The 15209-nt window shown below is 35.1% G+C and overlaps 1 protein-coding gene across 4 annotated transcripts in view; it reads left to right on the forward strand.

Annotated features, from left to right (window-relative positions):
* Positions 1-15209, forward strand: part of RNGTT (RNA guanylyltransferase and 5'-phosphatase) — a 264604-nt gene that overhangs the window by 224512 nt on the left and 24883 nt on the right. The window contains exon 15 of one of the 4 annotated variants that reach the window (XR_012508732.1): positions 10505-10580. The exons of the other annotated variants lie outside the window; for them this stretch is intronic. The gene's annotated coding sequence lies outside the window, so the exon portion shown is untranslated. The remainder of the gene's footprint in view (positions 1-10504; positions 10581-15209) is intronic. 4 annotated transcript variants of the gene reach the window in all.

The following is a 15209-nucleotide window of genomic DNA, read 5'->3' on the forward strand; positions in this document are numbered from 1 at the left end:
GATGATTAAATTTTATGTGCCTACTTTAAAATCTATAGTTTTTCTATATTCAATTATTAATTCTAGAACCTTTTTTTAGATTTCATAGGATTTTCTACATAAATGATTATGTCACCTACTAATAGACAGTTTTCCTTTTTCTTTTCTGATCTGAATACCTTGTATTGCTTTTTCTTCCTTTACTGCATTGGCTAAAACCCGCAGTACAGAGTTGAATAGAAATGGTGAGAATAGGCATCCTTGCCTTGGTCCTGATCATAGAGGGAAAGCATCCAATTTTTCATCAAAAATAGTTTTTAGTATTAGTAATAGTTGAGGGTTGAATCACAGATTCCAACTAGGCTCTCTTGTTAAAAATGGAGTAATATTATGAACGTTCAAGGCAGTAAATAAAAAGAAAGGTTTGCGGTCATCCTTTTTCTTTGTTATTGTAACTTTTATTAATGTTTTCTGACAGACCTGTAAAATGTATTTTGTGTTTTTTGTTTAGTTTTCTGCTTTTTCTTCACGTTTGTTTCTTGGCGCCATGAATTATTTTTCTCATGTTCATTTGTAGGATGTGATTTTAAATTCCTTTCCACCTGCGTGTATGACATTTTTATGCTTTGAAAAACAAAGATTTTTCAGAATAGACTAAGCCTGAAGAGGACATACAAGATATTTAACACTGAGAAGGTTTAGTCATATTATTGACATTTTAAAATGAAAAATCTTATTTAGATACCATAGCATCAGCATCTCTTTAAATACCTTCATTAATTTTACTTAAGATACTCTTAAGTCCACATCAGCAGCTTAAGTTGTGGATCCTCTTGAACTTTTCTGATTCCCTAAGTAATGACAAGCATTCAGATATGTTTTTGTTTCTATTTTTAATATCCCTGGAAAACAAGTGGAGTTGGCAAGAGTCTCTTCACAAACCTCCCTCACTATCCTGTTCACCAAATTCAACAGTATAGCCAGGAATCCTAATAAGTTTCAGCAGGAACATTTCTGAAAGCCCAATTTTTTTTTCTGTCCATTGGTTTGGAAAATCCTGTTTCTCCGTATTAGAACTGAAATAATGAAAAAGTGACAGGCTTCTCCGATATGTTTAGGGAAGGGTAGAATGTGTGTGTGTGTGTGTGTGTGTGTGTGTGTGCGTGTGCGCGTGTTACAAGTTGTCTCAAAAATGTGTAAGTGGATGTATGAGGATGATTCCTCCATCACTCACCTGATTCATTAACATAACATTTTCTTTATCCAGGCCCCTTCTAATAAGTCCAGTGACAGAGGTCAATCCTTTGTCAACCCTTTATGCCTGGATGATCAACTCAGTAGAAAAAAGTCTATTATTTTAGGTCATCTTTTTCCTTTGATGTTGCTGCAGAAAAGGTTTTTCTCATATACTGTGGAAAGATTTCTTATCCTCATTAATTATTGAAGTTCTTTTATAATTCCTGTGGCTTTTATGAGAATGCTATATTGATCCCTACCTAATTAGGATAATTGTAAATTAATCGGAAAACAGTAAAAAAAATCATAGTTTCAGTGCTTAAGATTAGACTAGAAATTTAAGGTTTATTCCCCTCCCCTTGCCTTGCATCTGACTTGCTTTGGACATGAAATACCAGTATTTATTATGTTCATTTTTCTCCCATTAAACTAAGTATAATGATACTTTGTTGTGTGGCATAGATATCAGATGTAACTTTAATAAATGGAAACTTCTTTCCTTTCCTTAAAAGAATATTGGTTGTTGAAAAAAGATTTTTTTTAACAAATCAAGATAGGAAGTTGTCTGAATATTTAGGAAAAGGAATTCTCATTCATTAATATCACAGGACTAAGTGTGTGAGTGGCTTGATGTTAGAGGCTGTGTTTGTTTAAGAGGCATTTTACAGTCGTATTCCTGAAAAGGAGCTCCAATTTATAAATATCAGAAAGAGAAAAACACAAGAAGGATGATAGATATTTGGACAAGTGTTAAATGAGTTCAGAATCTGCTATAGCATTACAGTAGATACCTGTACTATTAGTATATAATGTGAGTTGTTACAACCATTCTTTCTCTCTCTGTCTCTTTCTCCCTGCCTCTCTTATTATTACCCATCTTTTAGTTTTAGTTTTCTGTCCAAGTCTTAGATAAAGATACAAATATGTGCAAACATGGGACTTCATTATGATCTTAGCTAGTACATCTTTATGCTCGTTTCAGGTTTCTTAGGGGAAGTTATGGAAACCATCATGGAAGCAGAAGTCTCTCTACTTTCAACTTTACCTTTTATCTCTTAACATCTTCTATAAGTCATTGGAAGGCTCTTTTTTCAAATAAGCTTAGTCCTTAAGTTTTCAAGGGAAATTTGTCATCTGAAGAACTTGATTTTAAGCATGCATGATGATTCTTTTACTTTATCCTAAAAGATGATAAACTAAATAAAACACTGATCATTTTATGAGTTGTAATACAGAGTAAGGAAAGAATTGCCTCACATATCCACAGCTATTGTCTAGTGCAGTAAATGAAGCAGATTTCATCCTCATCCAAGACCGATTTCTTTCAACTTTGTTAAGATTAAACATAACTGGGCTGTATGTGACTTCGGGTTTTCTTAAGTAAGAGATATGGTTCACTATATCTTCATATGCAGCCTTTGAAATTAAAAAGTTTTGATTAAATAAATTGCTTAATTCCTATTTGTATGCTTTCAAGTTGTCAGGAGTTTTCTGGGGCAGAGGGGTGGTTATTTCTGTATATCTTTGCATTATACCTTTATCTTAATTCAGTGTATATATACAGTATTATTCATAGCTTATTTTTGTAGAGATGGTCAAGTTTAAACAGTAGTTTACACTTTATACCTATTATTCTGCATTGTTTTTGAAAGCATTTTACAGTCCAGTAAAAATCCTAATGCTATTCTCATGGGCTTATAGTCCCAGAGGCTCCACTTAGCAGCCAGAATCTATAAAGCCAAGTAGGACTGAAGCCTGTCAGCATCACTGTTAATCAACTCAGGGGTTGTTATGAAAAGTCTCAAGGCCACAGGGCTGGCCCTCCCCGCAGGGCGTGGTATGAGTTGTCTCTTGCAGTTCTGACAGCCCAAGAAGTGTGCAAAGCTGTGAGGCTGAGTCACAGACAGTTTCCACTTTGACACCGCAGAACGGCTAAAAAATGCCTCCTGTCTTTCAACTCTGAATTCCATGCAGTAGCTGTATGTGAAAAGTAAGGAGTATAACCATTATTCCCAGTCAGTTCTTTTACAGTCAGTGCAGCTGAATTATTCTCTGCCTCAGAGCCTGCTCCCATCCTTCTGAGGGGCTGGTGCCATTAGTCACAGCCTCAGACTCTAAGCTTTCTGAGCTTACATTTAAAAAATCTCTTTACAGCCAAGGAAATATAAGATCGGCTTTTATACCCATATGCCTATGCAATGGATGCAAAGAAATAATGATCTCTTCTCCATTTTTAAAATCATATTTGAAAATCCGTCATACCATTCCCTCAGACTTTTTTCAGTGGAAAAATGTAGACTGTTTCCTTTATAGATATATTGAGCTTAGATTGTGATTTGTTACTTAAAAATATTTTTGAAATGGCAAATAGCTCGTCAATTTTAATTTTTAGGGTAAATTAAATTTAAAGATAAAATATTTATTTGGGGTCTTTTATGAAATACTGAAAAAACTAGGGAAACTGATTTGGTTTGTTTACTGATTGATGATGTTTTAGAAAATATGTGGCTTATTAGATCAGAACTTTTTACTGAAAGAAATTATTTAACGCCCATATTTTAAATCTCTAAAATACCTGAAGTGTTACATCAGATAAAGATGCAGGCTCTAAAACTGAGAGTTCTAGTTTAGTGACTTCCAAACTTTTCACCATGACTTGTAGAAGTGTAAGAAGTAAGTGTATTTTCACTGAGTTCTAATACACATACACATATATATATTTACACACACACAATGTAAACCAAAGTTTCAAAGTAAGAGTGATGTAACAACTATATTTTCCATTCTGTTCTGTTTATTTTCCTGTTGATTTTTAAGTGCTGTCCACAACTCACTAAATTAACTTCTCTCTTGGAAAATGGGCCACGACTCACAGTTCGGCAAACACTGCTGCAGGGTAGGACCGTCCAGCTGATGCTGCCATATGCCGTGTTTGTGCAGTGCAAGTGACGATGAGAAGGCTTACCTGCCCCAGAGTTGAGGATAAACCCCCGAGTGACTTTGGAGGGGAAGACGATGAGATGGCATAGTTGCTGGGAGAGAGAGGAAGAGGGTATGGGAGAAGATAAATGAGAAGTGAATTAAGATGCTTTATGGAGCCAAGCAAAGCTATATTCTGTTTCAAAAAATCCTAATTCTCAAGAACAGAAGGGAGCTTTCTACGCCTACTCTGTCTTCCAAGTGATGTTGTGTATTTTGAGGACAGAGAAAGAAAGAAAGGTAAGAGCCCCCTAGATGAAAAAGCAGAAAGAAATGGAGGTGCAAACTTTAGAGAAAGTAGTGGACGTGGATCTAGATTTGTGTGACATACTCATTGAATAATGGCTGAATTTTCTGTAGTACTGTAAATGAAGAGGCAGATTTTCATTGTCTCATATTGCAGTAATAGGGGCAGACGTGGTTATTTCTTTGTTGAAAGCAGATTCAAAAAGTGAAAGAAGCTTTAAAAAATACCCACAAACTGTTACAGAAGCCGAAAGTCTCTCTACTTCTGTATAGTAGCTGTTAAGTGCTGACAACATTTTATCCTGCACACTTGCTGACAGAGTGCTTCAGGGCCACCACTGGCTCTTTCATGAGCCAGTACTGTAACTCTCTGGGTGTTAAAAGTCATGCATTGTTTCCAACAAGTCGCATAGTAACTGCAGACGTAAGGTTCCAAAAAGTATTCAGTAGTAGTGTTTTCCTGCCATTTTTACCAAGGCGCTTTTGGCAGTGTCATTGCCGAAACTGAGTAACACTTAAGGCCTCTAGTCATACATGTTTCAGTTTCAGTATTCTTCACGTTCTTAAAAAACTTATCTACAAGACTATAAGTCCCATAGGGCTGGGCTGTGTCTTGTGTACTTCAGTATCCCCAGCAACTAGCCTAGAGCCTGAGACATAAAGGCACTAAATAAATATTTACTAACATTATTATTGAAGAACGCTTAGACAACCAAGTATTTGGTTTTTTAGTTGCGGTATAGTTGATACATAACATTCTTTTCGTTTCAGGTGATAACATAATGATCCAAATATTTGTATACGTTGCAAAATGATCATCAGAATAAATGTAGTTAATACCCATCACCTTACAGTTACAAAACATATTTCTCTTGTGATGAGAATTTTTAACATCTACTCTTTTAACAAGTGTCGAATATACAATATGGTATTACTAACTGTAATTACCGTGCCGTTATGTTATGCCCCAGGACTTTACCTTATAATTGAAGTTTGTACCTTTGATCCCTTTTATTCATTTTTCCCACCCTCACCCCCTGCTTGTGGCAACCACCAATCTGTTCTCTGTATCTACAGGCTTGGTTTTGTTTTGGTTTTGTTTTTGTATTTTTAACCAATAAGTATTTACTATGAAGTTCATCGAAGTATTTAAAACTCCGGTTCTAATTACATACATATTTACTGCTTTAAAATTTTATTTTCTGATCTCTGTTACATCTTGAGGTGGGATATCTTCAAGGCAATATAAATTAATTTTATTTTCTAATATAAAATTGTGGTTGTAAATTATTATTAACACCAGCAGCTTTATTTGAAATGTAGATTTTGTGAATACATTATTCTGAAAACATTTTAAATATAGTCCTCAAATTATTTTCCAATTAGGAAAGTTAGCATTTTTCTTAGCTGGAAATTTGAATTACTTTCAATCTCTCTTGAGCTCGACACTTTATAGAAAAATATTAGAAATAATTTTAGCATATTCTAGTTCTTTTTGCAAACCAGATTTATATATGAAGCTGAGTTCTTGTTGAAGGAAGTTTGGAGAGAAAAAGACTAAACAATTATTTTTTGTAACTTTGAAATGTTCTCGAAAATAACAGTGGTGTTATGCTCACTTAGATATTTATAACGCAGTGGACATCCTATTTTGGTGAAAGGAAATAATATGGTATTTCTTATCTTGTTGTTTTTTTTTTTCCCTACCAATATTTTACTTCTAAAAAGAATTTCAAAGGCACTGATAACCATGTAAATGTAAGAGTGTACATCTAAAATGACTATTGTTGAAGTCATATTTCTGACACATGCCACAGTTTCTGATTTAGATTTTATATAAGACATCTAGAAGTTACATATTTCACTTTCTTCCCACAAAAGGAGAAAAGTAATCTCCCCTGTAAATAGTTAGGAAGGAATACTTACTTGTCCTCTTGCCTTAATAAAGTTTCAAAAACATGCCACCCCTGTTCCCCCACCTGCTAACGCAGAGATGGCATTAAAGACCTATTTCAAGTGTTCCATGGCCATGATTCAGGCTGTTAGGAAAGGTCCAGACTGGTGTTCTCTTTGTTGACTCTTCAAGAACTGTAGCGGGCTATGAAACTGACTCTAGGTAATACAAATCCATCAATGTTGCCAAAATTGTACTCGAAACTATTAAAGTTGCTACCTCAAGCACCTTTAGAAGTTTGAGACTATTGCAGTATGTGATACCCTGTCATAGATAGGTATTGTAAGGTGTGGGTAGAAGGGATCTTTAATTTTCTACAACGGGAATTTAAAAATACAGTCCAGTAAATCTTATTAGTTCTTAAAATAGTTTTTTAAAGTAGTGAGCTATTTGTTTTCTTCATATCCCCAAATTTCATTTTCTATGTAATTATTTTCCAGTAAGTAAAAATGACAAGTTTGTAGTTGAGGAAATTCACAAACTGTGGTAAATGCAATGAACTATAAGATTTGGGAAAACTATTATAAATTTAAGTTTTACATTGCAAATACAAGTTAGCATTAAGATGCCATTTGGAGATTTACAGTTTTACTAAAATATTTTAGATGTTACTATTTAAATTCTTTTTATAATGTCACCAGATCAGAACATTTGTGATACCCAGGAAATAGCTTTACAAGTGATCTTTCACTTGCTAAAATAATATGTTCTTTCTGATATTAAAGTACTTTTAATTGTTGTCTGCTAGGTTTTAAGTCTGGTAATACTCAAAATATTAGCAGTGAACACACACACACATATGTATATCAATTCAGTCTGTGGATAGACACATAAAGTGATATTTTAGGTTATTTGACAATCAAGAATTTCATCTCAATAGAGTGCAGTATTTTAGAATCAGATTCAACTCTCTAAGTCAACTAATAAAAGCAGTTATCTAGTGGAAAACTCACTTAATATGACTTTTTTTTTTTTTTTTTTGGTCAAAGGAGGCTGAGACTTTGAAAAACAAATGGTGTAAAAGGATATTTAAATTAAATGTACCCCTAATATATATCTTTTTCATTTTATCATCAAATGTGATGACCACGTTGATAGCTCTTTGGATATCTCATCTTTTTTTCTTTTTTGTCAGTATTTTAAAACTTTCTAACATGAAAAAGGAAAATGGGATAATTTACTTGTTTAAAACCAAAAGCGTGAACCATTCAGTTAGTACCATTATTAAACAAGCAAGTATCATAGCCAGCACTTGTTGAGCACCATGTGCCAAGCGCTCTTCTAATTAATTCCCAAACAACCTGTAAAACACAGGCACTTTTAGCATGTCCAGTTTTGCAGATTAGGAAGACATCGAAGACTGAGTGACAAACCCAAGGTGACACTGCCAACAGGTAGTTTACATTAGGTTGCCTCCTATGGAGTATTACTTTAGTGTATACTGTTAAGTGTACTAGTTACTATTTATGTTGCATTATCAGATACAGCATATGACTATAATTCTTGAAGCCCTTCTGAGTGTTGCTTGTACAGTAGGCCAAAATTATCAGTGTAATTGATACAGTACTAGTTAAGACACTGACTGGACTAAGTGACTTGACCAAAGGAAATGTGATTCCACCACAAGGATCAAGGTAGAGTTATTGTGGTTTATTTATATGCAGAGAGATGGGAGGATAAAGAGCTCAAGGTTATAATCTTACCTCAGCTGCTTATTCAGTCATTGTTGAGTGTCTGTGTTCACTAGTTGTTAATGGTAAGAGCTGAGAGTTCTTGTACTGGGAACATTTGTGAATCTCTGAGATATTAAAAGGCTTCTAATTACGGTATCTTCTGATATCGTTATGAAGTGTTTTCCTTTTTGTTCCCAGAGCATGTATTTTAAAGTTTATTCTGTTATCTATTTCTCTCAGCCATCATTTTTTAGAAGGGCCAACCCTCCTTGTTGTTTTTCCTTTTGTATTAATTAAATGCTCTTTATTTACTTTTATTACTTCTTAATATCCAAGAGATCTGGGTGAGAGTATCATATGGTTATTAATTTGAAACAGTCTCTAGAAATCTATTTCTTTAAGAAAGAATCAGCTGGTAGGAAATTAGGTATATAAACAAATCACCTGAGCATTTTGTGTGCTCTGACTAGCTCAGAAAGAAAAAGTTAATACCTCTTTTCCAAGATTTTTTTTTCCAACCAGGTGTGAGTTTTGCTAGATATAGTGAAAAACAGTTTCTCATTTTCTGGCTGAAAGTTGAGTATGCTCTGTGAGCATAGCTTGAATTAAAACATTTAAATGTTTTTCAAGACTAGTGTATGCTGGAGGCATTTTGATGACTCAGGACTGGTTTTAGCTGCAGAAAGAACTGCAGCAGAATTGCACGGAGAAGGAACAGATGTTTTCTAAGTTTCTGGATGAGTAGGTTGGTTGCATAGCACAGGGGTAATTGGATGATGTACAAGGCTGTAACAGTGAAAATAAGCAAGGAGGTGTTCTCAGGGTGGTTATGGTTTAGCAAAAGGATGAATGAAATAAGGTAGTATGCATATGATATAGGTCATTGGATATCACAAAGTGGAGATTTCTGGAATGAAATAGAGCCACACAAGGAAAAGGTAGAAATTGTATTGGTGAGGGTGAGTTACTTTTAGTGATGAACACCTTCATTTTCTTGTATCTTATTAAAAGATATAGACTCCTATGCTGTCATGGGGGTCATTCTTATCCATAATAAATAAAATCTTAAGTCTGTTCAGGATTTTCAAATGCCTTTACTGGCTTGAATTATTAAATCAATAAAATTATGAAAAATTATAGTTTGGGAGAAAAAAAGTAAAGGCAAGTCTGTTCTTTTGAATTCTTCTCATTCTTGGTGGAGTCCCAAATGTCCTTAATAGATCGGCCTTTCTTGAGGCCAGGTCTCTGCTTCACTCAGTTCTGTTGGCTGTTAACAGCTACCTCTTCTGAGTGACTGGAGATGGAGCTACGTCATTTTCTTCCTTCAAATCTTATGCTCCTTGATAGTCTCTGTGTTGGGCATCTTGACCCTCTCTAGCATGAATTCAGCCTCCTATTTCTGGCCTTCAGAGCCTTTCATAAGTTTATCCTGCACTAGTTTGCTGGGGTTTTTTGTTTGTTTGTTTGTCTGTTTTTAAATTATCACCAAGTGGTTTCCTATTGCCCAATGTTGCAAGTAAATTCTTTCCATCGGGTTTTCCCACCTCCTGTACTCTTACTTTCCCTAACTCCCACTCCTCTCTGTTTACAATTCCCTGTTCTTTTGACTGTGCATACTGTATTCTCTCTTCCATTATTTATCTCAAAACATACCTACTAGATAAAAAGAAACACCGATTAGGTATATCTGTACAAGGTATTTTGGTGAAGACAGGGATATAAAGATTAATAAGATATTTTATCTGCCCCCAACTTATTTATACTCTGATTGGTGAGATGAAAGAAATCTCTTTGTAAAAAGATAAGTAACAACACAAGGTAGAACATGATGTGTCAGATGCTTGGAATTAGCTCCAGATGTCAGAAGCTGAGGAAGAGCTGTGGACTTGGGCAGTTGAAGTGGGATTCACAAAGGAAGTAAGAACTGTGTTGTCCTTCCAATTAGGAGGATTAGTCGTGTGTGTGTGTGTGTGTGTGTGTGTGTGTGTGTGTGTGTGAGAGAGAGAGAGAGAGAGAGAGAGAGAGAGAGAGAGAGAGAGAGAGAGAGAGAGAGAGAGAGAGAGAGAGACTTTGTCTTTCTGTTTAACCCCATAGGAGTGGGAAGATAACAGGTGTTTTAGGAAAACAGAAAACACAAAAGTGTGGAGTGGAGCTATAAAGACTTGCCTTAAGTATAAGAGCAAACGTTTATGTAAGGAAATAATATGAGATATGATTGAAGAGGTGAATTGGTGTTCGAGAATTTTTTAAACATCTTTTATTAACATCAAGACTATACAGACGACTTTAGTAATTTCTGATTTGGAGCTGGGGTGGGGAGGGGCACCTTAAAACCTTTTTTAGTGAAACATCAAAATTTTAGGTAAGAACCAAACTCAGCCTCAAGACCTGACATTTTCTTGGTGATTCATATCAGTGTTTGCAATGGCTTCTTTAGGTCTAGCTAATAACTAGTGCTCACTGCCACGGACAATGACGGAAGGGTCCTGGATTCCTGAAGTCAGAACTGTCAGGTAGTAAAATATTTTTATATTTCTTCATATTATTTGAAGTGTTAGTTTCTAAGAGAAGCAAAGAAGTAGAACTACTATAAAAACAGTTCAAATTAATGTTTCTATTTGTTTTTTCTGACATTCTGTTGCTGCTCAAGTTGAACTATTATTTGTGACTAGAGAACCTTTCTTAGTGGGACTAGTTAGGCTTTTGAATCTAACAGTTCAAGTCATGAAGATCTTGCCTTTCCATAGCTGTTATTTCAGTTATTTTCATCTCCTCTTTCTGTGTTTTGAGAAGTTAAGATTAAGCCTAAGACAGTTAGATACAGTTTTTCCAGGAGAATTGTACTCTGTAAAAAGACAACGGATTGATTGGTTCATCTTTGTTCAGTGCAGATTTTTATTGTGAAAAAGAAATCAGTTCATTACACCCTTTTCTGCACTGAAAGTGATAACTACTCTTTGTTGTTGCAGTCACAGCTTTTTAGAGAATTATCTTCAAAATTGTGACTTTGAAAACATAGCATCAAGACTCTCCTATTGAGTTAAAAATAGAGTAATCATAAATAATATGTAAATAAATCTAAGTATCTATTTCCTATGGTATACCATTTTCATTCAACATTTCTTTCAGTGTTTCTGCGTGGTAATCTGGAGGCAGAAACCTGTACTCTAGTGATAATACTGTCCAATAATAGAATTTGCATATTCTGGTTCAATATGTATTCTTCCTTTTGGAAATAAGAACCTTTGGCATTATTTTCAAAGTTAGATGTTTTTGTTAAGATCAATGGCAATTTAAAACAACAGCACTGACATAAATGGAATGGTAACATATAACTTTATACTAGGAATAGAAAAAATAAGGTATTTTTATAAAGAGCCAAAGAAATAATTTTCATTGAGCGCATAGTATGTGCTCAGGACAAATTATACCATCTAGTATTTATAGCAGTCTTATAAAGTAAATATTATTTACAGATGAGAAAATTGAGACACAGAGAGGTTAAATAACTTGCCTGTGGTCATGCAAGCAGTACATGACATAATTGGGATTGGAACCCAGTTCTTCTGACTACCTAAGCCCACTCTCTTTGTTCTGTATAACACTATTTTTGTGTGAATATTGCTAAGTTAAATTTTCCATTGGTGGTGGTGTTCAAGGATCTCAAGGGAGTCAGCCCCTACAACAATGCATTGAAGAGAAAAAGCTCTGTAGAAACGTACGACAGTAAGGATTTCAGTTACCCAGCATCATCATCATTTAATGAAATTTTCCTATGTAGCTTTTCTAAGCAAGCATTTATGTAATTTTTTTCCTTTGTTATAAGTATCCCTACCTTCTTAAACTGTTCTATAGTTTATGTAACTTTTACTTTGAGTATCCTCTTGGGCTGTTTGCCTGGGCTTTAATAAAATGATGGCCTCAGGAATTGTTAATACCCCTTAAGTCAGTTACTACCTCTGAGAGTGGCCCAAGATGACTGTGCTTTGGGGTTGGTGATTTGCTGCTAGCTGCTATTCCTTAAAGTCAAATTCAGGCAGTTCCTTTATTGCTGCTTTTATTCATTCATTCATTCATTTATTCTTTTGCCAAAAACTTAAGAAATGCCAAAATTTCTAGGGAAAATCAGATGACTAAACTTGTTAAATCAGTAACCTTAATTTGCACCCTATTATGTATATCTATAAGGTTTGACCAGAGGGCCTAAAAGTGTCTTTACATCCTCCTAGAAAAGTGTAGTACTTTCACTTACTGCATTCCTGTTTTTTTCTATTTTTTAAAAGGAGATGCAAATTCTTCTTAAGAGAGCACTACACTGCTGGTCATGTTTTGTTTGTTGAAAGAGCCTGCAGACTTACCCTTTATTTCTTTTAATTACGTACATTGCTCTCATGATCCTAAATATTTGAATGCGATTCTGCTTCCTGGCTGTGTATGTGTGCATACTGCCAGGAAGGCAAAAAGCATCCGCAGCTATGCTTAGAATGTTCTTTCACTGGCGGTGGTTTCTTTTCTTCAATGAACCTGCTGCCTTTATTCACAGTCTCCCTTTCTTCACTGTGGCAGTAGTTGATGTCTCTGTCACTGCTACTCACAGCTGTAGTGATGTAAAACAGGTTTGAAACTCAAAATACTTTTCCCAGAGCACATGTGTATTCAAGTTTCTCAAGCAAAGTGACTGAACCAGTTCTGCTTTCTAGTCTCTTGTCATTCAGTGCCTTGGAGGAGTGTTCACGGTTGTTGTCGCAGTAGCAGTGCAGTGTGGTTTATAATCCATATGCCTTTTTTAGGTCCAAATGCAGATTTGGATGCTTTGCTTGTCTCTACAACAGAGAGCTCATCTCTAATGCCTGAGTGCTATGGTACATAATCATGGTAGCAGTGTATTTCAGCTTCACCTTGGTCATCTTAAAGAAAACACATAGTAGCTTTTCTTCCCAACTAGAAATATGCTAATGGCAGATTCCAGGCACTCTCATAAAAGCACTATATTATTATTAAGAGGAACCTCTTAAAGAATGGCTTCATCTTTGTTACATTTACAATTAATAAGACTCCTTTCTGAATTTTTATTTTGGAGGCTTGCAACTTAAACATATGATGTTGGGTTCTCCTGAATATATAGATAATATGTATTCAGAAGTGGGTCAACCAGAATGCCACAGTTTTGGCATAATCACTTATAACCATGGAATAACAGTCTGCAGATGACTCTTAAATCTTTACCTCTGATACTCATTCTTCTCTTAAACCACAGTTTTGTAGCTTCAGATGCATACTGGACCGTTACATTGATTATTTCAGTATCACCCCAGATTCACTCATTTCTGTCACTTATTCTTTAAATGAACATTTAATGAATACTGGCATCACTCAATCATTAAACTTAAATTATTGAGGTATGAATTTTGTGCCACAGACTTTGATAGGCCCTGGGAATAAAGCAGTGAGTAAGGCTGACATGGCCCTGCCTTCGTGGAGCTGACTGTGTGGTGTACAAGACTACTGATTGGAAAAGTTGTTCAGGAGTGGTGACTATAATGATAGGGGAAATAAAGGGGGTTGTATGGATGGAGGGCAAGTGTATATAGCCTTGTCTAGTGGATTGGGAAGACTTCCCTAATGAAGTCACCTTTAAGCCCAGAATTGAAGGGTGTAAAGGAGTTAGATGTGTAGGGGCAAACTGTTCTCCTGGTGCCTCAGTTCCCTCGTGTGTAAGGTGGAGGTACGACAAGAAAACTAACAGTAAATTAGTTGATGCATGTGAAGCACCTAGAACAGTGCCTGGCCCCGCGTGTGGCTGCTGCCTTCATCACTCTTATCATCGTCATAAGTCATTCATCAATTCAGGTATTCAGATCAACATTGATTGAGCATGTACCAAGTGCTAGGTATTTTTCAGTACTGTGGTGGGATTCAGAAATTAAAAAATAAAAAATCTACTTTTTCAAGGAACTTAAGTGATATATACAAATTGCTAAAAAACAAATAATACAGTAAGAGCCATAAGGGAGATATGAGACAATTTCTGGGAAGGAGCAATCCTGTCTTTCTGGGAGTGGGATATGATTTGTGTCACTTATTTGGCAAATAATCATATACTGCCTGTGAAATCTTATATTTTCCTAGATCCTTTTTTTAACTTCTAAAATTTTACGTGCGTATTTCTTTACTTGCCACTGAAACTTGTCACGCTTGAATCAAGAAAGCATGTATCTCACAGACTGAAGTATATGGATAGTAGGTGCTCTGTATGTTAGTGAATGGTGTTTGGAAACCTACTAAACTTGTTAGAGTTGCTTATACAAAAGCCTTGTAACTGCTGGAGACCTTTATTATAATTGTATATTATCACATGCTTTAGAGGGACTCAATATAGGTTAAGAAATACATGTTGCCTCCTCTCAAATAAAAAATGTTTCCCATATTATTCTTCAGGGATGCACCATATGTTGATAACGCCAAATGTCTGTTTTAATATTTTGCTGTAGTAAAGTGGCATCCTTGACATCATTTTGAAACATATTACCATATTTAGCTGAAAAAATTATTAACAAGAGACTCAGAATTGGTAATCATTTAAATGCTTTTTGTTTGATGGTAGCAAAAGCAGCGTATTCACTTTGGCTGGTACAAAATAAGCTCAGCAGACGGTTCCATCTTTCAACAAAATGAAGTTTTCAGAATGTTGCTTACATTTCTTGAGAGAAAACTGTTATTGTGTAGTAAATAGCATATTGTAGCTTTTGGTATATAAAATTAGTGAGCATCTTAATTGCTAGAATCTTTTGTTTTTGTGTCTTAATATAGCACATTCATGATTAAAATGTAAGCTTTTGGGGGCCTAAACTTTAGAGTATAGAACTAATTTCTAATAATCAGATATTGCCTTCCTTATTAGGTAGAACATTGAACTTAAACATGTCAAACAATATGTCTCATAGATTATATCATCCCAAAAATGTAGATTAATGGATTTTTAAATTAAGGGTAGTCCAGAAATGCTCTGGTAATAGGTCTTTGCAGTAGCTTTTAATCTCTTAAAACATAAGGCTTGCATGGGATGGGGCATGAATTAATTTTTCAGCTTTTGACAAAATTGAATCCTGAAACCATCCACATACTTAGGACAGTCACTTCTA

Source organism: Camelus bactrianus, chromosome 8 (assembly GCF_048773025.1).
Source record: "Camelus bactrianus isolate YW-2024 breed Bactrian camel chromosome 8, ASM4877302v1, whole genome shotgun sequence".
NCBI classification, from domain to species: domain Eukaryota; kingdom Metazoa; phylum Chordata; class Mammalia; order Artiodactyla; family Camelidae; genus Camelus; species Camelus bactrianus.